We start from the raw sequence: 26091 nt of genomic DNA on the forward strand, positions 1-26091 counted from the left end.
CTAATGCATTGGACGCACGACCGCAATATTATAGAATTTATGCTTAATAGACGCAATTTAATATATTTCATCAACGCAATCCAACATTGTTTAAAAACTTAGTACTATGATAACATGCATTTCTGCCCGTTATCAAGGGCCCAGTACCTAGAGTTTTTTCAGGAATGAACTTTCGAGGACGAAAATTATTTAAGGTGGGAAGAATGTAACACCCCGAAATTTTGTTCTTAATGTAATTTCAATATCTTCTAATATTTGAGGACATTTTTTGGAATTTTGAAAATTCAATTTTTTATAATTGAGATTTTATTTGGGAGAATTGGTTTATTTTAAATTTGGTTTGAAGAGGAAGAGGAAAGGATTCTAAATATATATATATTATATTTTATTTCTTTTATTAAAATAATCTTTTTCTTTTTCTTTTAAAAATAAATCTCAATCTCTCCCTGCCTTGTTCTCTCTCGCAACCCCCCTCTCCAATCTTCTTGCCTCACTTGCTAGAAACCCTAGCTTCAGCCGCTGCGAACTTTAGCGCCTTTTGTCACCAAGAGATTTGACGCCTCCAGCTACCGCTCGCTTTGATACTTCCAGCAGCCTTCGAGTCGTTATGCACCGGAGTCGCTAGCGATGCCACATATCAGTCGTGTGGACTGGAGTCGAGTCATCCCACGCTGATAGCCCCTCATCCACGCTGTTCATGAGACTCAATTGCGCGGTCGTCACCTCGTCTTCCGTCACTTGAAGCCCACGCGCGCCTCTCCCCTCACCAGCAGTTCGTGCCGCCGCTCGCCCTTTCGCCAGCCGCCGTGTCGTCTACCATATCCAAGGTTGCCACTCGATGCCTTTCGTCGCCTGCTGCCGTGGATTATTATGTTATGTTAAAATTTTGGAGTTAAAGGTAAGTTCTTTAGTGGATTTTGACGATGAGTTTTAGATATCTTGGATGCCCATTAAGTTTTGATATGGTTTGGTTAACATTCAGTGCAATCAAAGTTTGGATTGAAGATTGGGTCGTTCCGAGTTGCCGCCAAGTAAGGATTGGGATCAATTAGTGAGTTTAATTGGTTGTTAATTTGTAGTCCCATTTGGTTTGGCGTGAATTTAACTATTGGTTGGGTTTTAGATTTGAGTTGAGGCCCCTCAAATTGGCTTGTATATGCATTCAATTTCATGTTCGAGGCTCGAAGTGTTGATTTGAGCAAACACTTTGGATAAGTGTTTTGGATGTATTGGTGTGAATTTGTGATTTGAGTTATATTTTAGGATTGGAGTTAAATTCTGATGTATGATTTAGGCTCAATTTAAGATTCTTTTTAGGCAAAAAGGAGAATAAATTTGTTGGGGTTGAGCTCAAACTCTGAGATAAGTAATCTTACTACTAGAATTGTCCTAGTGTCAGGCAAATTTATTGAGGATTATTGGTTAGCATGATGTTATGTATGCCTTCATTGACTGAGGTTTTAAAGAACTAGAGCTAGGTATTGATAATTATGATTTATTGAGGATTATTAGTTAGCATGATGCTTATGTATGCTTTCATTGATTGAGGTTTGAAAGGATTAGATGCTCATAGAGATATATGAATGCTAGCATGATTTGAGTATATTATTATTCTTGGAGTTCTATTGAATCTGAGGATGATGAGATGTATATGTATGTTATAGAACTATGATGACGAAATTTATATATATGTTATAAAACCATGATGATGAGATGTATATGTATGTTATAGAACCATGTTCTAATACTTATGATGTTGAGATCGTGATAATGTCCTCACTGATTAGTTAGATGCCCATTAGAGGTTGTGTGTCCTTCGAGATTCACTAGAGGTGGTGCTTTCCTTCGGGATTCACCAGAGGTTGTGTGTCCTTCGGGTTTCACTAAAGGTTGTGTTTCCTTCGAGATTTACTACAGGTGGTGTCTCCTTCAGGGTTCACCAGAGGTTGTGAGTCCTACGGGACTTACTAAAGGTAATGGCCATACTTAACTACAGTATGATCAAAATCAGTTATTTATATATGAGTCCTATGAGGACTGGAGGAGGTTATATGTTCCACCAGAGGTAGGCATCTAGAGGACATAGATGCCTAGCTTGACCCTAGTAGTGGGATTATTTACGGAGTATTTTATACTTGTCTTTTCTCATGTTGTTGTTTCAGGTAAGGGTAGAGATGCACTGGAAATTGATAAGCGGAATCCATGATCAAGCCACTGGGACCAGTTTAAATGCTTCTGCTCATATTTAATATGTCAACCCGTACTCAATTTTCCTAGATAAGTGAGTAACAAGTGTGTTAAGTAAAATTATGAAAGAAGGTGAAAAAAGTAGGCAAATAGAGGAAGAACATTCCAAGTGTTAGAAATACTTAGTCAAGGGTGAGTTTTAGATAATATAACAAGTGAAAATTGGCTAAGTATGGAAGCAAAGTGTAGGCATGCGTTGATGGAGAAGTTTGGAAGCATGAGGTTGTGTGTGTAACAACCAAAGCTTGTAGAGATTAAGTGTTGAAGGAAAGAATAAACTATGTATTGGCACTAAGGATGAACGCATGGGTTGAAAGGCATGATGCGTTGATAAGGCTTGCAGCAGCCTCAAGTGTGTGCAAGTAAAGGTGTTGGACGATCGTGTAGCAGATGAACGACACTATACGATTGGGTATGTGATCGTCTAGTAAGTGAACTAGGCGATCGTGTAGGCGGCGCTGGGCGATCGTGTAGTAATTGCGCGGAGCTAAATGATAACGCTATACTTTAGACGATATCGCTAAACGATGGGGCATTGGCACTGCACGATCGACATCAGTGCTAGACGATGAGGTGCACAACAAACGTTAAATGATAGACATTGGGCACTAGACGATGGATGTTGGGCACTAGACGATAGATGTTGGGCACTAGATGATGGACGTTGGGTGCTAGACAATAGACGTTGGGCACTAGACGATGTACGTTGGGTGCTAGATGATAAACGTTGGGCATTAGATGATGGACGTTGGATGCTAGACGATAGACATTGGGCACTAGATGATAGGCGCTGGGTGTTAGACGATGGAGTATGCGATGTACGTAAGGTATTGAAACTCGTTCCATGCTAAATTTATATTATGAGGCGAAGGCCTAACGTGGGTTATGAAGGAAGGGAAGGAAAAAAAAATAATTGAGGAAACTCACTAATTGGAATTGAGCGGAAGCACTAAGTGCTAGATGAGGTAGCGGTTTGACCATTGAACAGGGGAGGCGGTAGGAAGTATAAAAGGAAGAGAAACTTCAGAAGCTAGGTTTTCACAAACGACTTGAGCAAATTAAATGAGATCGGTGCCATTTGAAAGCTGGGAGGACCTAAATTTTGAGGTTGTTTTGCCGGAGAAAGATCTAACGGGGAGAAGAACAAAAAGTGAAGAATTTGAAGAATGGTAGATCCTCGGATTAATCAGGGCCCGAAGTGAAGATTGGAAGCTCCAAGCCAAATTATGCGAAATTTGGGGCTGACATTTTAAGTAACAAAAAGAGTTCTAGATTTTGAATTATGAATTTTTTAGGTTGGAACAGGGAATCGGTGTGTAAGCAGGTAGCTGCTTGGGAAGAATATGCGAGTAGCTCACCATAGTGAGCGAGAGCGAGCGAGAGATAAAAAAATGAGCGAGAGCGAGAGTGAGTTAAGAAAGTCACAAATCTCGCTGGAAGTGGTAAATCTCGCTGATGAGGATGATCTCGTTCATGATGATCATCTTACTAGTAATGTTGTTTTGTTGGTAAAAGTTCCATTAGTAAACGAGCTACCTGAAGCATTTTGCTGAGAATTCTAAGGAATCTAATCGGGGATTATGTCCTTTTAGGCCAAGATGAGCTAGGAGAGGCATATAAACCTTTAAGAGCCCCGATGAGCAGTAAATGACTCTAAATGCTTTAAATGTTTTAAGTAAATTATTAATGCTTATGAATGTCCAACAATGTATGTTTACTGAAAGCTATTTATGACAACTATTCTCAAATAGTTACCAGGCAACGATCTCACATTAATGATATGTTTATGCTATGCTTTTCAATGAACAAGAGGATGCATTAGTATAGAAAGCTTTTGGGCAACTAAGTCATTAAGAGATAAGAATAAGCAAGTTCAGTGTGAGTAGCTCAGTATTGAAGTACACGAAGAAGGTACTGAAGCTTTGTCTTAGAATTTGAATAGCTCAGTACTGAAGTACACAAAGAAGGTACTGAAGCTTTGTCCTAAAATTTGAATAGCTTGATATTGAAGGACACGGAGAAGGTATCCAAACAGCTCGATACTGAAGTACACGGAGAAGGTATCTGAGAAGTAGTACCTAAGGTATGACGGTACTTAAACTAAAATCACATGAATGTAAGAAACGTTGTTATTGGTAGTGTAGAGATCACTCCACACTAATTATAGATTGACGTTGAGGAATTGAGTAAAGGTTCTCTCTCAACTAAGGTTGCAAATTATGTTTTTAGGAAGAGAACAAAAGGGTTCCTTCCTAGGTAAGTAGTAATGTAGTGAAGGATGATAAAAAGTGAGCAAGAGAGCCATTCTAGACTAATAGACTAAGGTATAGTCCAGCAAAGCATAAAATAGTGTTATACGATGTTGATAATGACATGAATAATAGTTGCCAAGTTTATGTTTTCAGTTAAAGCTTTCAGTTTTAATATCAAATTTATATATGAACATTATGCTTTAAATGTTAGTCGCTCACTATGCTTCTAGCTCATGTTTTCAAATGTTTTCCTTTCAGATAGCGGTCAGTTCCCAAAAGACTTCTCTGCTGCTACTCTGCCATCAAAGGGTCAGGTTGAAGGAAGCTTAATTGAAGACCTATATTAATTAGTACACATGTGTCTTTCAGATAGGGACTAGTATTCTAGATGGGGCTCACTAAGTTGTAATATTCATGTAAAACAGTGCTATGAAACTCTGTAATGTAAATGTGTTAAGTTCTGAGTTAATTAGTTCAGTATATTAATGAAATTTATTTATTTAGGATTTGAGCAAATTTAATAGGTTAGATAGGCAGTAAGTGATAGTAAGAGGGTCGGTAACTACTGCGTCACCACTCCATCCAAGTTAAGAGGGTAATCTGGAGCGGGGTGTGACATAATATTTCTTTTATGTTTTACATTTTCAATTTTGAGATTTGAGACTACTATTTAAGTTTCGTTTTCAAACTTATTTGCTCTCGTTCATGATTTATAGGTATCATATCCTTTGACTTTAAATATTTGAATTTAATGAAAATTTTGTTAGTTATCTTATTTATTTAGCATTTATTTCACTACAAAAAATATGTTGTTTTAACTTACATGCATGCATGCGTTAGTAATGGCCTAGCTTGAGTCCAAGGTAGTTGGGTCGTTACAGTATGGTATTAATTACGAAGAGATATTTGCACATGTGGCACGAATGACATCTGTTCGGTGTCTCTTAGCAGTTGCTGCAGCTAAACAGTGGCCAGTTTTTCAAATGGATGTCAAAAACGCCTTCCTTAATGGGGCCTTATCTGAGGACATGTACATGCAACCGCTCTCAGGTGTCTCTTGTCCATCCCAGAAAGTATGCCTCCTCTGACGAGCATTGTATGGTTTGAAGCAAGCCCCTCAAGCTTGGTTTGCAACTTTTAGTTCCACTATCATTCAACTTGATATATTATTAGGGTGTTAATACAATATTTATACCCCTGTACAGTTCCTTGTAAAGATATACTTGATAAATATATCTTTCACAATTTTATAAGATATCGATACAATAGATGTGAAAGTAAGGAGATTTGAGCATCGTCCAAATTTAAAAGAAGAACGACATTATGAAATTACACTGATATTGATATTGAAGATCATGTGTTCAAATAATCACCATGAAAAATAAAGAAAAACAAACTCACAAGTGATTATTGCAATTGAAAAGAGTTCCAAAAGTCGAACCAAACAAAGAATGGTCCAGTCTATGCTCAACAATTCAATCACAAAATAAAGATAGCCATGAGTCAAAAGTTGGACTATTAATGTCTGCACATGTGTAATATCAAACTTGTTGGAATGCCTTGAATTTATTTGTTGGTGCTTCGAACAATCAAGTACAGGGGTCTCGCTATTCAGAATTTGTATTTAGCATATTTATTTATTTGTAGTTATTTACGATCATGACTCTAGAGTTTAGAGTAGTGTGCTATATAAACTTTCTAACCTTAAAGGCACCGTTTTGATGTAATTTTCTGAAAACATTCTCTCTAATAATACTGTTCTCCCTCTGCCTGTGGACGTAGCTAACACACCGTTAGTGAATCACGTATATCTGTGTGTCGATCTTTTCTATCTCTACGTTCCTTTTTTTTTTGTTCTTTAATTGTCGATTTCGTAACAAAATTATATATTTTTCAACTAATATTTTACAAGCCCCCACCATTAACCAACAAAACTCTATATTTTATTTAATTCATTTACCACATCAAAATGTTATTCATCATTTCACCTAGAGTAAAAATTTAAAATTCTAACCTTTTCTTTTCACCTTTTGGTTCAAACAATATGAGTAGAAGTTTGAACTCTAAATCTTTGTCAAGTATATATATTGTTATGGGTAAAGTTCACATGAGGTCTAGAGACGTGATTCCAAAAATGGCTTAGACCATTTCATAAATCTCACGAGACCAAATGGCTACGACACTACTAATTAATTGATCGTTTGATACCTATCCTTCTAACTTGCTAGAATCATATGACACTAACACCATTATCCATATCAATCACACTATAAACACAAGGATTCATCTATCATTAATGCTATACAATCTACTTCAAGCTTAACTTATCACCACTTAATTTCTCCTACTTATTTAAGCATCTGGTGTGGTAGATTGAGCACCACATTGATGCAAGCTTTCTTCTTTGTAAATCAACTTGAGGAAGATTGCTCACTCTATTGAGTTGTGTAGGTTAAATTCTTGAATCTAACATATATCTTAGTTAGTTAAATTATGTTAAAGTTGATGAACTTCTAACCTTTTGGTTGAACTAACAACGTTTTATTCCATTGAAGTTAGAACAATATTAAATTCCTTGTATTTCTTGTAGGAGCTATGAAGAGACATTTTAATAAATTTTTTAATTCACTAACTATTTAGATAAACTAAAGTTTAAGATTGCAGCCTAACACTATAAATTTTCTTAATTAAAAATTCACTTTATGCGTGTCAAGTAGCGAAAACAATACTCTTTTTCCCAAAAAATTAAGAAAAGGAAAAAACAAACCTTATCGATATGTTTATCACAGTTTGCAATTGGGATTTGTTTTTAAAAAAATATTTCATAATCTTCCCGTAATTGGAAAAAAAATAAATAAATAAAGGAAAACTAAGCTGACCTTCTGTCCAATTAAATTAATCATAAATATAAATAAATGATCGTACAAGCAACTGTTAATAACAGTTTTATTGACCTTAATGATATTATAATCAATCGAGGTGTAAATTTATTACTTTATCACTATCATATCACATGTCACTTTTTTCCTAGCCTTTTCTGGATCACCAGTCGACTCAGAACCAACTTCAGTAATTTACCCGACAGAAGGCTTTGACATGATCGATGCCCCCGCCCCTTACGATTTGCTAATACAAAAAATTTGACAAGTGGATTACAATTTCACGATCTCCAACATCTTTAACTTTCAAGTTTGTGTTTATTTAATTTTCATATTTTTTAAATTATAAAACAAAAATGTTTATGTACATTCTAGACTACATCTATTTTTATGTAACTCTAGTTATTTAACCGATATTTATCACATGGTAAAGGTTTTTTTAAAGAAAGAAGAATATTTTTTAACCTCTTTTTTATTATGTAATTAAAGAGAATGTATGGAGATTAGTATAGTATTACTTATTATAAAATTAATGATTTATTTATTTTATTTCCTTAAATTCAAAATTATATCTAATAGTTCATCTTCAGAAATCTATTATACAAAAGATTGAAAGTATATAGATTTATTAGATACTTTTAAAAATTTAAAAAATCAAATAGACACAAATCTCAAAGTTCAAAAATTAAACTTGCAAAGAATAATACTTGTTGCATCCTATTCTAATCACATATAACAATAATAAAGATGTAAGAAGAATTTGGCATAAGACTGATTATGATTGAGCAATTGGATCGATGAATGTAGCCTAAAATATACCTAAATATTTTGTAATTGTTATAATTTAATAATTTTAATCTAATGAGTACAAGTGACTATTGTAGGCTAGGAAGCACAGATACTTCTAATTGTATAGAGAATCGGTATCAGATACGAATACGTCTAGATACGTGGTAAATACGTATCTGATACGTGATTTGAAGTATCTGATTTTTTTTTAATTTTATCTGAAGAAAATAACAAGGCATGTAAGTAGATTTTATTGGGTTTTTGGTGAAATTAAAGGCCCAATGGCATTCTGATAATTATGGGCAAATGAAATTTTTGTAAATATATCCATCTTGTTGATTTAGGGCTGAAAATCGTGACTCTTTGGTGCAGCCGAAGAGCTGTAGCCAACTGAAGTGGAAAAGAGTAGTGGCCGACTTGAGGGAACAAGAGCAGCGAGCGTGACGGTCGGTTTTTTGCATGGGTGCTCGCCAGTCAGTGAGCGCTGGTTGCCGTCCGGAGCAGGTATCATCTGACCATGGGTCTATCGGTGGGCGTGTGTTCCGTTCGAGCGTGGGTGTTGCTCAACGTGGTTTCGACGGTAGACGATTGCGTCTGACGAGGAGGCTGCTCGATTTACGCCGTGTAGGCTGGGAGCCAGGCATGGGTACCGTCTGGTGGTTCGTTGATCAGAGGCGGGTAGCACACTTGTTTTGGGTTGTTTTGTAACGGGTTGTTCTCGGTTTCAGAGGCGACGTTGTGTGTGGATCTCTCGGTATTAGTGGATATTGAAATTACAGATTGGTGATTATTGTTGATTATCTGTAATTGTAAATTTCTTATTGCTCATAATAAAATAATTCAAGCTGGTTCTCAAAGTGGATGTAGACCAAACTGGTCGAACCACTATATATCTTGGTGTTCGTTCTTTACTGCTTTTGATTTATTCTGCTGATTGTTTGCGTTCTGTTTGGCCATCTAAGTTAGGTTCAAAAACTCTCACAAGTGGTATCAGAGCTCCAGTCGATCCAAGGAAGCTGTGTGGTAGTGTGTTGGCATATTCTTTGTTCAGGATATTTTTTGTTGGGTTTAATTTGATAAATGGCTTCGATGTCTACACGATTCGAAGTTGTTAAATTTGATGGGAAAGGTGATTTCGGGTTATGGAGGAAAAAGATTAGGGCTATTCTGGTACAACAAAAGGTAGCCAAAATCTTAGACGAAAATGACCTTCCACCAACAATTACAGAAGCTGAAAAAAGGGATATGGATGAGTAGCCTATTCGACGATAATTCTATATCTTTCAGATGGAGTGCTTAGGCTAGTAGATGAGGCCATTACTACAACGGAGTTATGGAAGAAATTAGAAAGTCTTTATTTGACTAGGTTCTTGCCAAATAAATTATATCTAAAAGAGAAATTTCTTGGATATAAGATGGACTCTAGTAAAGGCTTAGAAGAGAACCTAGATGAATTCCAGAAAATTATAGTTGATCTCAATAACATCGGTGAGAAGACGTCAGATGAAAATCAAGCAGTTATTCTTTTGAATTCTTTGCCTGTATCGTATCGAGAAGTTAAGGCAACTATTAAATATGGACGGGATTCATTGTCCATGGATATAGTGTTGGAAGCCTTGAGAACGAGAAACCTCGAGATTAAAAAAGAAAGCAAGGATGGAGAGTTACTCATGGCCAGAAGCAGAAGTGAGAAAAGGAACAGAAAAGGAAAAGAGTCGAGATCCAGATCAAAATCAAAGGAGAAAACTAAAAAGTATTTCCTATGTCATAAAGAATGACACTTTAGGAAAAATTACCCTTTGAATAAGAGCAAGGAAGCATCAAGTAGCAAGCATGCAGAGGATTCTAGTGCAGCAAATGTTACTGATGGATATGATTCAGCAGAGGTCTTGATGGTGTCTAATAAGGACATTCAGAATGCTTGGATCATGGATTCAGGGTGCACGTTTCACATGACTCCCAATCGGGATTTTTTTATTGACTTTCAGGAAAATGATGGGGGATCAGTTTTGCTTGGTGATAATGATGCTTGTGATGTAAAAGGAATTGGGTCAATTCGAATTGCAACACATGATGCAATGATTAGAATTCTTACAAATATAAGGTATGTTCCAGAACTCAAATGAATCTAATTTCACTAGGTGAATTAGATAGAGCGGGTTATTCCTATAAATCTGAGAATGGAGTTTTGAATGTTATCAAGGGTTCTTTAGTTAAGCTGAAGGGGACCTTGAGGAATGACCTTTATGTATTGGAAGGTACTGTAGTTTCAAGTAGTGCTGTTGTTGCATCTGGGAAAGAAACAGATAAGTCTATATTATGGCATAACAAACTAGCTCATGAGAGTGAAAGAGGTCTTCAAGCTCTTTCACAACAAGGTTTGCTTGGAGGAGTTAAAGATATTGAACTCCTATTTTGTGAACGTTGCATAATGGGAAAGTTTTCCGGAGTGAAGTTTGGGAAAGGGAAGCATTCTACCAAAGGAATTTTGGATGATGTTCATTTAGATTTGTGGGGTCCTACAAAGATACATTCTATGGGAGATTCGAGATACTTCATGTCGATTATTGATGATTTTTCAAAGAAGGTGTGGATGTATCCACTGAAATAGAAGGATGAAGCTTTTGGGAAATTTCTTGAATGGAAAAAGCAGGTTGAGAACCAAACAGGCAGGAAGGTAATTTATCTGAGGACAGACAACGGTTTAGAATTTGTGAATCACAAATTTGATAAATTTTGCAAATATGAGAGAACTACGAGGCATTTCATTGTTACGTACACTCCACAGCAGTTAGCTGAGAGGTTCAACAAAACAATTATGGAGCATACAAGATGTCTATTGACAACTGCTTCATTACCTTTGAAGTTTTGGGGGGAAGCTGCCCAAATAGCCTGTTATCTTATTAATAGGAGTCCGTCTTTCGCTTTAAGCCTAAAGACTCCTCAGGAGATATGGATAGGAAAAGCTCCAAGTTTGAATCATCTTAGAGTATTTGGATGTTCAGCTTATGCTCATGTTAAGGAAGGGAAGCTGAATAAGAGGGCACTGAAATGTATGTTTATTGGCTATCCTCAGAGTGTTAAAGGATATAAACTTTGGTGCTTGGAAGAGGGAAGAAATAAATGTATTATAGGCAGATATGTGACCTTTAATGAAACAAAGATGCCATTTCGTGTCAAAGAGCAGCAGAAACAGCAGACAGATGATTAGGTTGAGGCAAAGGTTAGAATTAATTCTAAAGCACGACCATCAGTTAGTTCAGGAGAATCCAGTGATCAGTCGTCTAGTTTTGATGGTAGACAGCCTCAACTGTAGAGGACTTTGATTAATGAGGGAGCTTTCGGTGAAGAAAGCCTAAGTAGTAGTGACCTACAGAACTATCAGCTTACACGTGATAGGCCTCAACGGGTGAGGCAGGCTCCTACGAGGTATGGTTATGCTGATTTAGTTACTTATGTTCTTACTTGTGCAGCTGATAGTATTGAAGCAGAGCCTTTTATTTTTGAGGAGGTTGTTGTATCTGATTCGAATGAACAATGGAAGGATGCTATGAGAGCAGAGTTGTTCTCATTACAGAAGAATCAGACATGGTCATTGGTTCCAAGGCCTCCTAATCAGAAACTTATTCAGTCAAAGTGGATTTATAAAATCAAGCCAGGTACAGGAGGTGACAGCAAGCTTAGGTATAAGGCTAGACTGGTAGCCAAGGGCTACACTCAAAAAAAGGGAGTTGAATTTTATGAGATTTTCTCTCTGGTGGTGAGGCATTCGTCCATTCGATTAATTTTATCTATTGTTGTTCACTTTGATATGTTTTTTGAACAAATGGACGTCACCACAGCTTTCCTTCATGGTGAATTAGAGGAAGTGATCTACATGGCTCAATCTAAAGGCTGTGAGGTGAAAGGAAAGGAAGACATGGTTTGTCGTCTTCACAAGTCCATCTATGGACTGAAGCAATTGCCGAGACAGTGGTATATCAGGTTTGACACCTTTATTCTGAAGCAGGGGTTTCACATGAGCTAATATGATGCCTGCGTGTACTGGAAACTATCTCAGAAAGGTACATATATTTATCTACTTCTGTATGTAGATGATATGATCTTGGTGTCTAAGGATTATTCTAAAATCCGTGATCTCAAGAAACGATTGAGTATTGAATTTGAGATGAAAGATTTAGGTGAAATGAAAAGGATCCTAGGCATGAATGTGAAAAGAGATAGGGAGAAAGGTTTGTTAACCATTTCGCAAGAGAGTTATGTGCATAAACTGCTTGAGAAATATAATATGTCTGGTTGTAACGCAGTTTCGACACCTTAGCATCTCATTTTAGGCTTTCTTCGTCTCAGTGTCCTGTTACTGAACAAAAAATGTTAGAGATGGCTAATATTCCCTATTGTAATGCTGTTGGAAGTATTATGTATTTGATGATTTGTACTAGGCCTGACTTGGGATATGCTACGAGTATGATAAGTAGATTTGTCAAATCTTGGGAAGGAGCATTGGAATGCAGTAAAATGGGTGCTTCGATATTTGAAAGGTAGTGCCAGTGTATCATTGTGTTTTAGCAGGGATTGTGATAAATCAGCACTGTTGGAAGGCTTCACAGATGCAGATTACGCTGCAGACCTTGACAAAAGAAGGCCTCTATCATGTCACATTTTTCGTTTGTTTAGTAATGTGGTCAGTTGGAAGGTTGCTCTACAGCCAGTTGTTGCTTTTTCTACTACTGAGTCAGAGTATATTTCAGTGGGTGAAGCTGTGAAAGAGGTAGTGTGGTTGAAAAAGATAGTTGGTGAGTTGTTGTCGCAAGAGTTCATTCCTATCATCCATTGTGATAGCCAGAGTGCTATTCATCTTGCGAAGAATCCATCTCATCACGAACGGTCTAAGCAATATCGATGTCAAATTTCATTTTATCAAGAGAAGTTGTGACCCAGAAAGATGTTGAACTGGTCAAGGTTCATACCGTTGAGAATTTTTCAAATATATTAACCAAGGTTCGTCCAGCCCATAGGTTTAAATACCTATTAGATTGGCTGAATATTAAATCTGGATGATAGGAAAATTGGAAAATCAGCTTGGCATTTAAATATTCTTGTTATGAAGGAGATTTGTAGAAAATAACAAGGTATTTAGGTGGATTTTATTGGGTTTTTTGTGAAATTAAAGGCCCAATAGCATTCTGGTAATTATGGGCAAATGACATTTTTGTAAATATATCCATCTTGTTGATTTGGGGCTGAAAATCGTGACTCTTTGGTGCAGCCGAAGAGGTGTAGCCGACTGGAGTGGAAAAGAGCAGCGGTCGACTTAAGGGAACAAGAGCAGCGAGCGTGATGGCCGATTTTTTGCGTGGGTGCTCGTCGGTCAGTGAGCGCTGGTTGCCGTTCGGAGTGGGTATTGTCCGACCGTGGGGCTGTCGGTGGGCGTGTGTTCCATTCGAGCGTGGGTGTTGCTCGGCGTGGTTCCAACGCTGGACGATTGTGTCCGACGAGGAGGCTGCTCGATTTACGTCGTGTAGGCTAGGAGCCTTGCGTGGGTACCGTCTGGTGGTTCGCCAGTCAGAGACGAGTAGCACACTTGTTTTGGGCTGTTTTGCAGTGGGTTGTTCTTAGTTTCAGAGGCGACGTTATGTGCGGATCTCTCGGTATTAGTGGATATTTAAATTATAGATTGGTGATTATTGTTGATTATCTGTGATTGTAAATTCCTTATTGCTCATAATAAAATAATTCAAACTGGTTCTCAAAGTGGATGTAGACCAAACTGGTCGAACCACTATATATCTTGGTGTTCGTTCTTTACTGCTTTTGATTTATTCTGCTGATTGTTTGCGTTCTGTTTGGCCATTTAAGTTAAGTTTAAAAACTCTCACATTATTTTTAATTTTCAGATAGCTTCCCAATACATGAAGAGAATAAGTGGGTCAATTTTTTTTTTTTTTTTATCAAATTTAAGCCTAACCACTTAAAAAACCCAACCTACAACCTATTTTATTTTAGTGCATGTACAGGAGAGAATTTTAAATCATAAAAAATAACTTTTTTTCATTTTTAAAATCACTCAAAAATACATTTTTAATTGCTCAAAATTACATTAGTTTTCAATTTTACACTTTTAAATGCAATTTTCATGTCAAATTAAACATATTTCATAGTGATTTTGAAAATGACAAAAGTGATTTCAACCATTTTAAAATCACTTCCAAACATAAAAGTCCACTTAAATTGAGCAATTCAAAATAAAATAAATTAAAAATGATAAAAATATTAAAAAAAATTAAAAACCCGAAACATAACTAAATTTTCATTCTTCCCTTCTTTTTCACTATTTAAATCATGATTCACACCCCCTTCATCCACAACTTCATTCTTCAATCTTCATATTCTACTTCTTTCCTACCGTTTACTCTAGTTGCTCAACAATCACTCGACATTGTTAGATTTTTTTATTTTTCAAGTTTTCACTCTCTTCTTGAATCTATTTTAATCTAACTTAAAATAAGTATTATAACAATTAACTAGATATTATACATATAATGAATTTTCGATGTATCTGTATCTTAGTTTTTTAGAAATTAACGTATCTTCATATCTTATCGTATCTGTATCTGTGTTTGTGCTTCTTAGATTGTAGGGTTGGAACTCATTTCCCAACCCTTTTAAATAAATTTTTTTTAAAAAAAAACTTTCACTTGCATCATTGTCACGACACTAACCAATGTAACATATGGAATTTTATTTAGAATGGTTAAAGTTAATTAGGGTTCATTCTAAATATTTTTTTTTTTGTATTTTTTTTCTTTTATTTTCTTTCCATAATTAAGATCTTTTGATCTATTTATTCTCTATTTCATTGTATTAAATTCAAGTTGATTATTAATATTATACAAAATAAACATGGTATAAAAAAAATATAGAAAAATAATAATTTAGAATAAACCCTAATTAACTTTAACCATAATACTAAAAAAAATAAAATACCCACAAAGATCCAAAAAAAAAAAAATCTTCTTACATTATTAAAGGAAAATTTTGAATTCGATTAGATAATATTATGCTAATATACGTCCTTCTTATAAATTTTAAAAGAAAAAAATAAAAGCACCAATAATTTTTTTGAAAAGTTTGAGGGTCACATGTTTGTTTCAATTCTTATAATGTTACATGATGTTGTAATAAGTAACTTAAAGTTGAAATTGAATAAAATTGAATTCATCTTTTAAACTTTATCAAATATATATTGTGTTTTCAAAATGTTAGGTGAGCAAAGTTGAAAATTTTTAGTAAAAACGAGGCATCGAATTACCCAACAAAGGTGGGTTAATGGTTTCACTTAATTATACAACTACTCCCAACTACGAAATAAAAATCATTATAAAACTCGGTTACTTTTACTGTTTTCAATAAAATCAACGGTAAAATAGTAATTTAATTGTGTTGGGGGAAATTACCACTTCAAAGCCACAACACCATCTCAAATCAATTTTTTTACCGTTCCTGGTTTATTACATTGAGAACATAAAGAAATCAAATCAAATCATATTTAACAAAAGTTAAAAAAAAAAAAACTATATAATTTAATTAATTAAAACATTTATGGCGAATTAAAATGTCTAAAAATTTAAATTTTCACTCTGGAGAATTTCAGTTGAGTTAAGTTAAGTTTATTTTGTCCGTTCGTTTTATTATTAATTTTTTTAAAAAAGAAAAAATATTAATATTTTAATATATCTGATATGCTTTAAAAAGTTTTATCTTTATCACCTTTATCCTAACTAATGCTTATCTTTTTTTTTTCAAGCTTAAGAAAATATTTATTATATAATAAATGAGGAACAACAAAAATATATATTTTTAAAAATGATAAACTATTTTTTTGAAAAGAAAATTTTATTTTATTCTTTTTTCAGAAGGAAATTTTATTTTATTCTTAAGCAAGTCATAGAAACCAAAATCTCCATCACAATTTGTTACTAAAACAAAATTAGTCTTAGCGTTTAATTTTTATACATTAAGATTCCATTCAAACGTTCATATCTTTCAACTAATGTAGTTTACTACATCATACGCCAATGTTAAAATGAAATGTTGTCGATAATCTTAATCATCTCATTTACAAACAATATTTTTCTTCCCTTTTAGATAATTTCAAAATTTTAAATATTTATCATTTATTATCAAATCACTTTTAGAACTACTAAAAAATGTCTCAAAAAATAAGATTAGTTATTGTCTTTACTTATATACCATATATCAATTCCTTCACTGATCAATATGGGATTTTATTTCAACTTTTAACAAGGAAACGATATCATAATTTTCTCGTTAACTAAATAGGAATGGAGACAGTTGTTGTCAACGTCCTTTCCTTAATTATATATATACACACGTATATTATAAAATCTATAATTAACTATTGGAGTGCAACCAAAGTCCTACATTAGTTAAGCAAGAGAAAATCCATAGTGTATAAGTAAGACAACTTTCTCTAATGATCTAATGTCTTCCGAGTGAAACGAAAAACAAAACCACGAGGATTAAGCATTGTGAAGATATGTTGTTGAACCGGTTGTCCCTAACATTATTCATTTAAATATAATATTTTCGAATGAATATTATTTTATTTAACCAAGATAAAAGAAATATAATAGTAATCTAGGGAGAATGATTTTTTTTTTTTTTGTCACGAAATTCAATTTCTCGGTGGATTTCTTCCAATAAATCTTTATCTTGATGATTACAAAATTAAACGAAGAATTAAATGGAGACGAATAAATCTTCTCCCTCATCTCCTTAATCTATGAAGATCCCTAATTACTCCTTTAAGCAATCCACAATCTTCAAAAGCAAGCACTAATTTCAATGTTCAACTCTTCTCATCATCTCATAACCACATATACTGTTTTTTTGTCTTGTTTTTTTTTTTTCCTTTCTTAGAATTAAGCTGTTAATTGAAAATAATATATAATTAGCTGTTTCAAAGGAAAATTAAGGAGCAAAAATCTTAATTTTGTATTTATGGGGATTTGGGCAACACTTAAAATAGTGAAATAGAATTTTTAAAAAAGGAGAAAAAAAAAACTACTTTTTAATATAAGAGGGTAAAATTGTCAAAGCAAGTACTGATTAATGGCCCCGTTTTATTTCCCCGAAAAAAGTGAACTCGGGAGAAGCCCTTTTCCGTAATTTTACACTGGAAATCCAATCCTTAATGGGGGTTACATTGGTAATCCCATTTCCATTGGTCCTTTCTCGAAGCTTTTGGATTAATTTATTAATTCATGTGTTATTTTAATTTTATAATAAAATTAGGATCGAGGATTCCATCGCATTACCCAATAATTTTCCATGCTTAACTAACTCAATTCTATTATTTATACAATCTCGTTATAATAATAAATTGAGTTTAAGTCAAAAAATTGTGGCCTTCATCTTGGTAGGACAAAATTCAAAATGTTTATTTATATTGAAAGTTTTTATATAAAAAAAAAAAGTCAGGAGAAAAAAATTAAGAGAGAAAATTGTTTGGTCAGTCCTTTTGAAAGTGATGGTAACTTTGTCGTGATTAATTTCAATAATTCGTTCCCTTAGTAATGGTTTGTTGACAAAGATCAATTAGTACAAAATATTTATTTTACATTTAATGTTTTTGAGGATAAGTCTATTTTTTTAGCTTTTGGTTAAATTTATTTTTTTTTAAATATAAAAACCGAAATAAAATCATCATATATAATGAAATGAAAAATGATTGGAAGAGAGCCTAATAAATATTATCGAAGTTGACATTCTTGGATTTTTTTTCCTTGGAGAGTGTTGGGTGCGTGATAAAAACAGAGAATTGAGTTGGTAATTATTATCTTGAGAGTTAAATTAGTTGTGTTTGTTGTGCATAGTTAGTTGAATAGATAATTATTGTTTGTGTTTGATGTATATAGTTGAATTGAATTGAGTTTGGAAGTCTATGTTTGAGTTGAGTTGAATTGGGGTATCTCATGCAGTTTTTTGTGAATGAGATTAGTTCTAATTTTTTCTGTTTGTTTTTTATTTCATTTTTATTTCTTAGTTTTATGTTTTGCTATTGTCGATTAATTTTAAACTATACACCTATTTTCTCAAATCATTTATGACATAAACTAGACAATCTCAATTTTTTTTATCTCAATTTGTACAACATAATAGATTATTTTTCAAGTATTCTTTTAAAAAAACTATAATAATTCTATTTCTCTTCAATCTATAAAACATATCACCAAAATATATTTCATATTGCTGCTCAATTAGTTGCTATATTGTATATTGTAGGTATATATATTGAATGTATGTATATATATTGAAAGTAATTATCCCAACTACTAATGAATTGGTATATTGTATGTATATATATTGAATCTTGCTAACTTTACATTATTATTTCACATATCGTACACATGAATGTTGAATAACTGGATAACTTAACAGTTTATTTTTATATAATATGGATCACATATCTAGAACTAAAATTGTACATAGGATAATTACCTTCCATTTGATAATGATGGTGAGAATGTGATTTAGTATAGTAACATTGTTCAGAAGATCACAAAAATAATATCAACTGATCAAACATGTGCCGTTTTAAAAAAAAAAAAATCACAAAATAATGTTTTTTTCAGGTTGAAATATTAGGTGGTTAGTCTAGTGGGTTCGAGCAAGTAGGCATGTACAGTACCGTAGGCGTTTGTCTTTTGGTACAGTTAGGAAGAGGTCTATTTTTTGTATGTCCATGACAATGATATCAATCAGGTCACATCTATCACTATCATTGAGCCCTTCAATATCAAATATGGCCTAAACTACCTCCTTCTGACGTCTAAATTCCATCTCATATTTCTCGGCTTGCCATACAACGAGTCTGCCCATGTGTGCTGAATGCATATCAGCGATTGATCGCATGGTGTCGATCATTTCTTTCTGGAATATGAATCGTTTCCTCTTACTCCCTCTAGATGGCTCAACTGATACATTCGCTTTGTTGGTGGAAATATCTGGTACACATGCTTTCCTCGTGGATATATCACCTTGATCTTCTTCCATTGCATCCTCAGGCAGTTGAGTTTGTTCATTACCAGGGGTAGGGTATTCTTGTGACCCTAGTCAAATCTCGTCTTCCATTTTTCGAAAAAAATTTCACGCCATCACCACTGGTGGCTCGCAATAGTGTCCGGTTGCCCTATCCTTTTCAAACACACTTGATAATTCATCGTAATGAGAGAATGGCTTGTTCCACAATCCCTTCGCGTTAGGATGACTTTACATTCGTATATGGGAGCAATATTAGAAATTATACAAAAACAGGTTTGGTGTACATTGTTTAATATTTTAAAAAACTTACTCGAACCTAGACACCGAAGATCTCCTTGTCCACCTGAACGTACTTAAACTTCTCGTTCCATTTGAACCCTAATTGATTTAACATCTCCGTTACTACCGAATATTGATTCTTCAAACTTCTAATCTTACATTCGATAGTATTCTGGTTTAGGCCACACCCCAGAAACTTCTCCTCCATTATTCGCTCCAAGTGTTGTAGATATCCCAACCAGAAGGTCCCAAGAAGTTAGGGCATTAACCGACCTAGCGTCCTTGGCTTTTGTCCACATGTGTTTCGATCTTTTTCCATCGCCCGCCATTCTAATTCATCCATGTATACATCGTAAAGACATTACTGAAAATTAAATAGCTTCGTGCGACATTTTATAAAATAAAAAATAAAACCATGAATTGAAATAGTCGAATTAAAAATGTTCACGAGATAAATGAAGCATAGGAATATTGTTCAACAAATAAAGATGTTCAAATATGTCTTTCTTCAAAAAATTTTAATGATGATCTTTGCCATTGAGAAAATATTTTGGCAGCCAAATCATCTCTAAATTAGGTCCATTCGACTGAGGTATCAATAAATTCAATATTATCTCCCTCCGTAACAACAGAAGTAGGATTATCGTACAACGAATCATCAAGTGAAGCACCGATCCCCCATCTCCTTTGTGATTAAGTTATGAATCATGCAATACACAATTATCGTTCGACATTGGACTTGTACTGGGTAGAAGGATTTGCCCCTAAGAATTTCCCATCGGCCCTTCAAAAGTCCGAATTTCGCTTGATAATATTTCTTGTCGATGAATGCTTCATGTTGAAAAATTCTCTCAGTGTTGTCAGTGCGTTGCCCACTCCATGCCAGCCTGAGAGATGGTAACGTTCCCTTCTATACGGAGTTGAAAATCCTTTAGCATTAGGGTGCCAGCATCGCACAGATAATAGTACCCTGTACCATTTTCAAGATTGTAATATATGTCTATTAATGGAGTACTGAATGTTGCTCATGTACATGAGTGATTTTTATACCCTTTGGAACCCTTAATCCGTGCAATCGCGCAACTGCATCCCTCAGGACCCTAGAGTCGGCGGTTGAATCCTCCCAGCCTAGCATAACAAAGATGAATTCTCTGTTTTGGTCGCATACCGCAAGAATATATGTGGCGATTTCCCCCTTCCTCGTTCTATATCATGGCCGATCTACGACACTGACATTCGCTTTCACGTATGTGTCGTCCAATGCCCCCAAGCAATTTTATTGAAATTGTTTAATCATGATAATTGGAGAAGATGTCAGCATAATTTATTTCGAATGCATTTACAGAGTGTTACTAGAACTTTTTTCTACCTTAAATCATTTCCATCATCCATCAGTACATGCACTTGTAATTGGTTTTGGGGTTTTCAACAACATTGTGTGTAGTTGTATTACTGCTCTAAGAACTGCATTGAAATATCTGAAACTGTCTCACCAGATCTCGAAAAATGTGTGTGTACTACTCTATTCTTTATATCATGCGCAAGAATGTGTATGAACATCGCCACCATCTCTTCAGTATCAACACATCTACGTAGCTCCAAATATCCCGTCGTTCTAATCATGTTGCATAAAATCATGAACGTCCTTCTATCCATTTGAATACTCTCACGACACGCCAAATCACTCTCATAAATGAGGTGGAAGAACGTCAATTGTCAAATGCAGTGTCTAACGTTCACTGGTTGTTGTTCTATCCTTCTATTATTGTTAAGCAGCGTTGCAAGAGTGAAGAATAATTTTCTTTGAGACTCAGTAATACTTGTTATGATTTTAAACAGCTCCTGAACAGTCTCCATCTTACTAAGGTAATGGGGAAGTATGTAGATCCTGAAAGGATGAATTAAGGTTAGAATCAGTGAACTTCGGTTTAGTTACAAAATGACAAGTCGTGACAACCTAGTACATCATTCATATCTGACTATCACGAGCCAAGTATACATTACAATCATCCAAAAAACAAAGCCTATTACAGTTGTAATAATTGTACTACATTGTCCTACACCCTAGTCACTAACTTGTCTAATGTGCGTTGTACTGTAAGACCTATACGTGTGCTCCACTGCATCGAATATTTCATAGGACTTGTATAATGCCCCCTTGTACCCACTGACTTGTCCATGATATTCATGCTAGGATACGTAGATCCCTAGGACACGACTAATGAAAACGACATAGAATTTGTGTTTTACCATTTACCTATATTTTCAGAACATGGGCAGTCAATACCAGTAATCAACATTGAAGTGAATGGTTTCTATGGAGAGTTAGGATGTAAAGGTTATGGTATAAGGGCTCCTTATACAACCCTTTACTACCTATAAAAAACTAAAGTGTGCAACTAGATATGGTAGTTAACATATTATAAATATCTCTACGTAATAGTGACAAGTTGACATAAGTATTATAGTACTTAACATATTTAGATTTTCATGTGCCTAGTTAATTTTCAGATTTTATTGTAAGACCTTTTTCATTTTATTTAACTTAAAAATTATATAAGTAAAAACATCACTATAAATAAAAGTATAGTTTCAAACTTATAAACTTATTTCAGTTTGTACATTTTAAACTTATTTCACTATTAATAAAAGTATACTTATTTCACTATTAATAAATAATACGTTTGTACATTTCAAACTTTTATTTCACTATAAATAAAAGTATGGTTTCAAACTTACAAACTTATTTAAGTTTGTATATTTTTAATTTATTTCACTATTAATAAAACTTTTATTTCAAACTTTTATTTCACTATTAATAAAAGTATACTTATTTCACTATTAATAAATAATATGTTTGTACATTTCAAATTTTTTATTTCATTGTAAATAAAAGTACGGATTCAAACTTATAAACTTATTTCAGTTTGTACATTTTTAACTTATTTCACTATTAATAAATGTATACTTATTTCACTAATAATAAAAGTATACTTATTTCACTATTAATAAATAATAGATTTCTACATTTCAAACTTTTATTTCACTATTAATAAAAGTATAGTTTCAAACTTATAAACTTATTTCAATTTGTACATTCTAAACCGTAAAATAAAAATGACTTCTCATAAGTGTATTATTTAATACTTCTTAGACTTATTTAAAAATCACTCAAAACATATCATTATTTTTAGATTAATAAAATAAACAATTAGAATTAATGCAGGATTAATATTTGAAAATGTCAAAATTAATTAACAAAGTTATAAATTTGAATGGAAGTAATTAACAAAGTTCAAAGTTCAAATTCATTTGTTTGTGAAAATGTAGGGATTTAATTAACAAAATCAAGTTTGATACTATGTTCATCATTTAATATACTTTTGATAATGGAAGATATAAATGAATATACTTTTGATAAAAATTATGATTGAAATTGTTGAGTTTTATATCATAAAACTTGTGGTTTGTAAACAATAAAACTTATTCTAAAAATTCAATAAGTTGTTATTGAATGTATGTATTGCTTATTTCATTTTAGAAATAAATCCAATAAACTAAAAGACTCATGACTATTACATGAGTACTTAAACTTTATGTGGAGACATAAAAGTGAATCAGGTTCAAGTAAATAGTTAAAATGATCTATAGTATATGAATGAGGTTGGGTGTCCTATTCTAGTAACACTATTGGATGCGACCCACTTTGTAGTTGTTACAAAGAGTTGTAAAGTGCTATAGACGATGCAATCCTAATTCATACATGTTATGACATGAGGAGTGGGGGCATCCTGTGCAATGTGTTTGTACAAGATTTGACTACATAATTAGTCACTCTAACGTTACTGTTTAAGACTGACTATTTTAAAGCGATGACCTAGGTAACTTGACCTTAATTCTAAGCTAACTATAAACTTCTATTTCAGGATTATCCTTAGATTTGAATAGGTGAGGGTTGGTTATATAGTGTTGACTCAATAAACCTCTATTTCAGGGGTAAGACCAGGTAGATAGCTGGGGACATAGGGTACAAGATGGAATTCACTCCTACCTGCTTTTAGGGATAGTAGAGAGGTTGTTCCCTTAAGTGCTAACTCTAGGTCTTGAATAAGGGGCCCCACCCTCTCATTGGCTCGAGAAGGACTCGGTTTGTTGATTGGATCACAAATCAATTCTTCATTATAGGATCAGTGGGACTTAAGGAACAAGAGGTAATCTGGGGAGTAAAATAGATATTTGACCTAGCCGTTATTACGAACAACCTGAGAAGGGTTAACTTACTAATCATGGTTATATCGAGTGGACATAATATATCTACAATGAGGGAAGTGCAACTATGGGTTTTAGCGGAGTGACCCATTAGTTAATGAATGAGGGTTAATTCGGTGTAAAGAGTTTAGCCAATAATCTCGGATCATTGGAGTCCATATGTAGGTCCGCGAGGTCCCCCTACTAGCTTGTAAATAGAGTAGCGTGATAAGTTAATTTGAAATGTTCAAATTAGAATTAAGGGAATTAGTAATTATATAGATATAATTATGCGTTTAATTTTAAAATTAAACGAAATTGGAGAATTTAATTAATATTTAAATATGATTTAAATATTAAATTCATGAATGTGGAATTTGTGTAAAATTAATTTAATATTTGATATTAAATTAATTAGAATTAATTAAATTGTTTAATTGATTATTTATTATTAATTTTATTAGAAAATTAATTTATGAAATTAATTTTGTAAAATTAATAAAGTTTTGATTTTGAAAAACTAAAATTGATTTTGGAAATCAATTTATAAAACAAAATTAAAATTGGTAAAAACACAAATTTTGAAATGTGGGATTTCTCCACTCACCTTTATCAACTTGCTTTCACAATTGTTGGGTCTTATGTCCTAAAAACTCATAGTTTGACAAATGATAAACATTTTCTATTATCAATATACTTGTTATTGATCTCATAAATTGTATGAAAGTCTAAGTCCAATAAACTAAGACCCATAACTATTGTATGAGTACTTGAACTTTATGTGGAGACATAAGAGTGGATCAGGTTTGAGTAAATAGACAAAATGATCTATGGTACATGAATTAGGTTGGGTACCTTATTCTGGTAACATCATTGGATGCGGCCTACTCTGTAGTTGTTACAAAGAGTTGTAAAGTGCTACATACGATGTGATCTTAATCCGTACATGTTATGACATGAGGAGTGAGGGCATCCTATGCAATGAGTTTGCATAAGATCAGGACCAAGAAATAAGTCACTCTTACTTTATAACGTAAGACTGACTATTTCACCTAGATGACCTAGGTAACTCGATCTTAATCCTGAGGTAACTATGAACTCCTGTTTATTCGGGATTGCCCTTAGATTTTCATAGTTGAGGGTTTGCTCAACTGCACCGACTCAATAAGACTTCCATTTCAGAGGTAAGACCGGATAAATAGCTGGGGACATAGGGTGCAAAAAGGAGTTCACACCTACCGGATTTAGGGATAGGAGAATGGTTGTTCTCTCAAGTACTGAATCCAGGTCGTGAACAAGGGGTCCCACTCTTTCATTGGGCTAAGAGAGTTTGGTTTGGTGATTGGATCACAAACCAGTTGTTCATTAGAGGATTAGTAGGGACTTGAGGAATAAGACATAATCTCGGGTGTAAAACAGATATTTGACCCAACTATTATTACGAACAACCTGTGAAGAGTCGACTTGCTGATTATGGTTAAATCATGTAGACATAATATATCTACAGTGAGGGGAGTGCAACTATGGGCTTTAGTGGAATGACCCATTAGTTAACGAATGGAGATTAATCTGGTCTAATGATTTTAGCTATTTAATCTCAGATCGTTAGAGCCCATGATCTATAGGTCCACGAGGTCCCCGTACTAGCTCGTAACGAACTAGCTCTAGAATAGTGTGATAAGTTAATTTGAAACGTTCAAATTAGAATGAAGAGAATTAGTAATTATATGAGATATAATTACATGTATAATTTTAGAATGAAATGGAATAGGAGAATTTGTATATTTAAATATGATTTAAATATATAAAAATGGATGTGTTAAAATTAATTTAATATTTGATATTAAATTAATTAAGTTTTATTTAATAATTAATTTATGAAATTAATTAATTTTTCATTTTCAAAATCAAATTTGATTTTTAGATAAAATTGAAAAATTGGAAAACTAAAACACAAAATGAAAAAATGGATTTTTCCATTATCCATCACCTAAATAGCTCACACATGAAGCAACTTCTTGCCTTTGTCTTCTCCAAGCATAAGTTGCAACTCATGCAACTCTTCTCTTTGCATGTTAATTTGCAATATAATGAAGAGATTAGAGTGAAAATCGGGGATGCAATCTATAGAGTTTTTTAGAAAAAACTGGTTTGAAGAAAGGTTCTTCAATAAGGTTGCAACAGTGAACTTTTCTCCTTCATCCCTTGTTCAAGCTTGTTTTGAGTCCCATAACTCAATCTAGAGCACCAAAAGAAAAGTGGGAAAGATCTTGAGGTGGTCTATAACAAAATATGGAGAAGGTTGCAGCTGGAGAAAGAGCTTTGAAGAA

General features: G+C 33.8%; 1 long non-coding RNA gene across 2 annotated transcripts; it reads left to right on the plus strand.

The window, feature by feature from the left end:
* The first annotated feature begins 420 nt into the window (after positions 1–420).
* On the plus strand, positions 421–5191 carry LOC150038220 (uncharacterized). Of its 2 annotated transcripts, XR_016528088.1 has the most exons (3): positions 421–898; positions 983–1031; positions 4758–5191. It is a non-coding gene; the product is annotated as an uncharacterized LOC150038220 (long non-coding RNA). The 2 variants fall into 2 exon arrangements; XR_016528086.1 differs by lacking the exon at positions 983–1031.
* Positions 5192–26091: the final 20900 nt, after the last annotated feature.

The sequence above is a fragment of the Benincasa hispida genome, chromosome 1 (assembly GCF_027475165.1).
Source record: "Benincasa hispida cultivar pf3 chromosome 1, pf3_genome.v1.1, whole genome shotgun sequence".
Classification (NCBI taxonomy): Eukaryota; Viridiplantae; Streptophyta; class Magnoliopsida; order Cucurbitales; family Cucurbitaceae; genus Benincasa; species Benincasa hispida.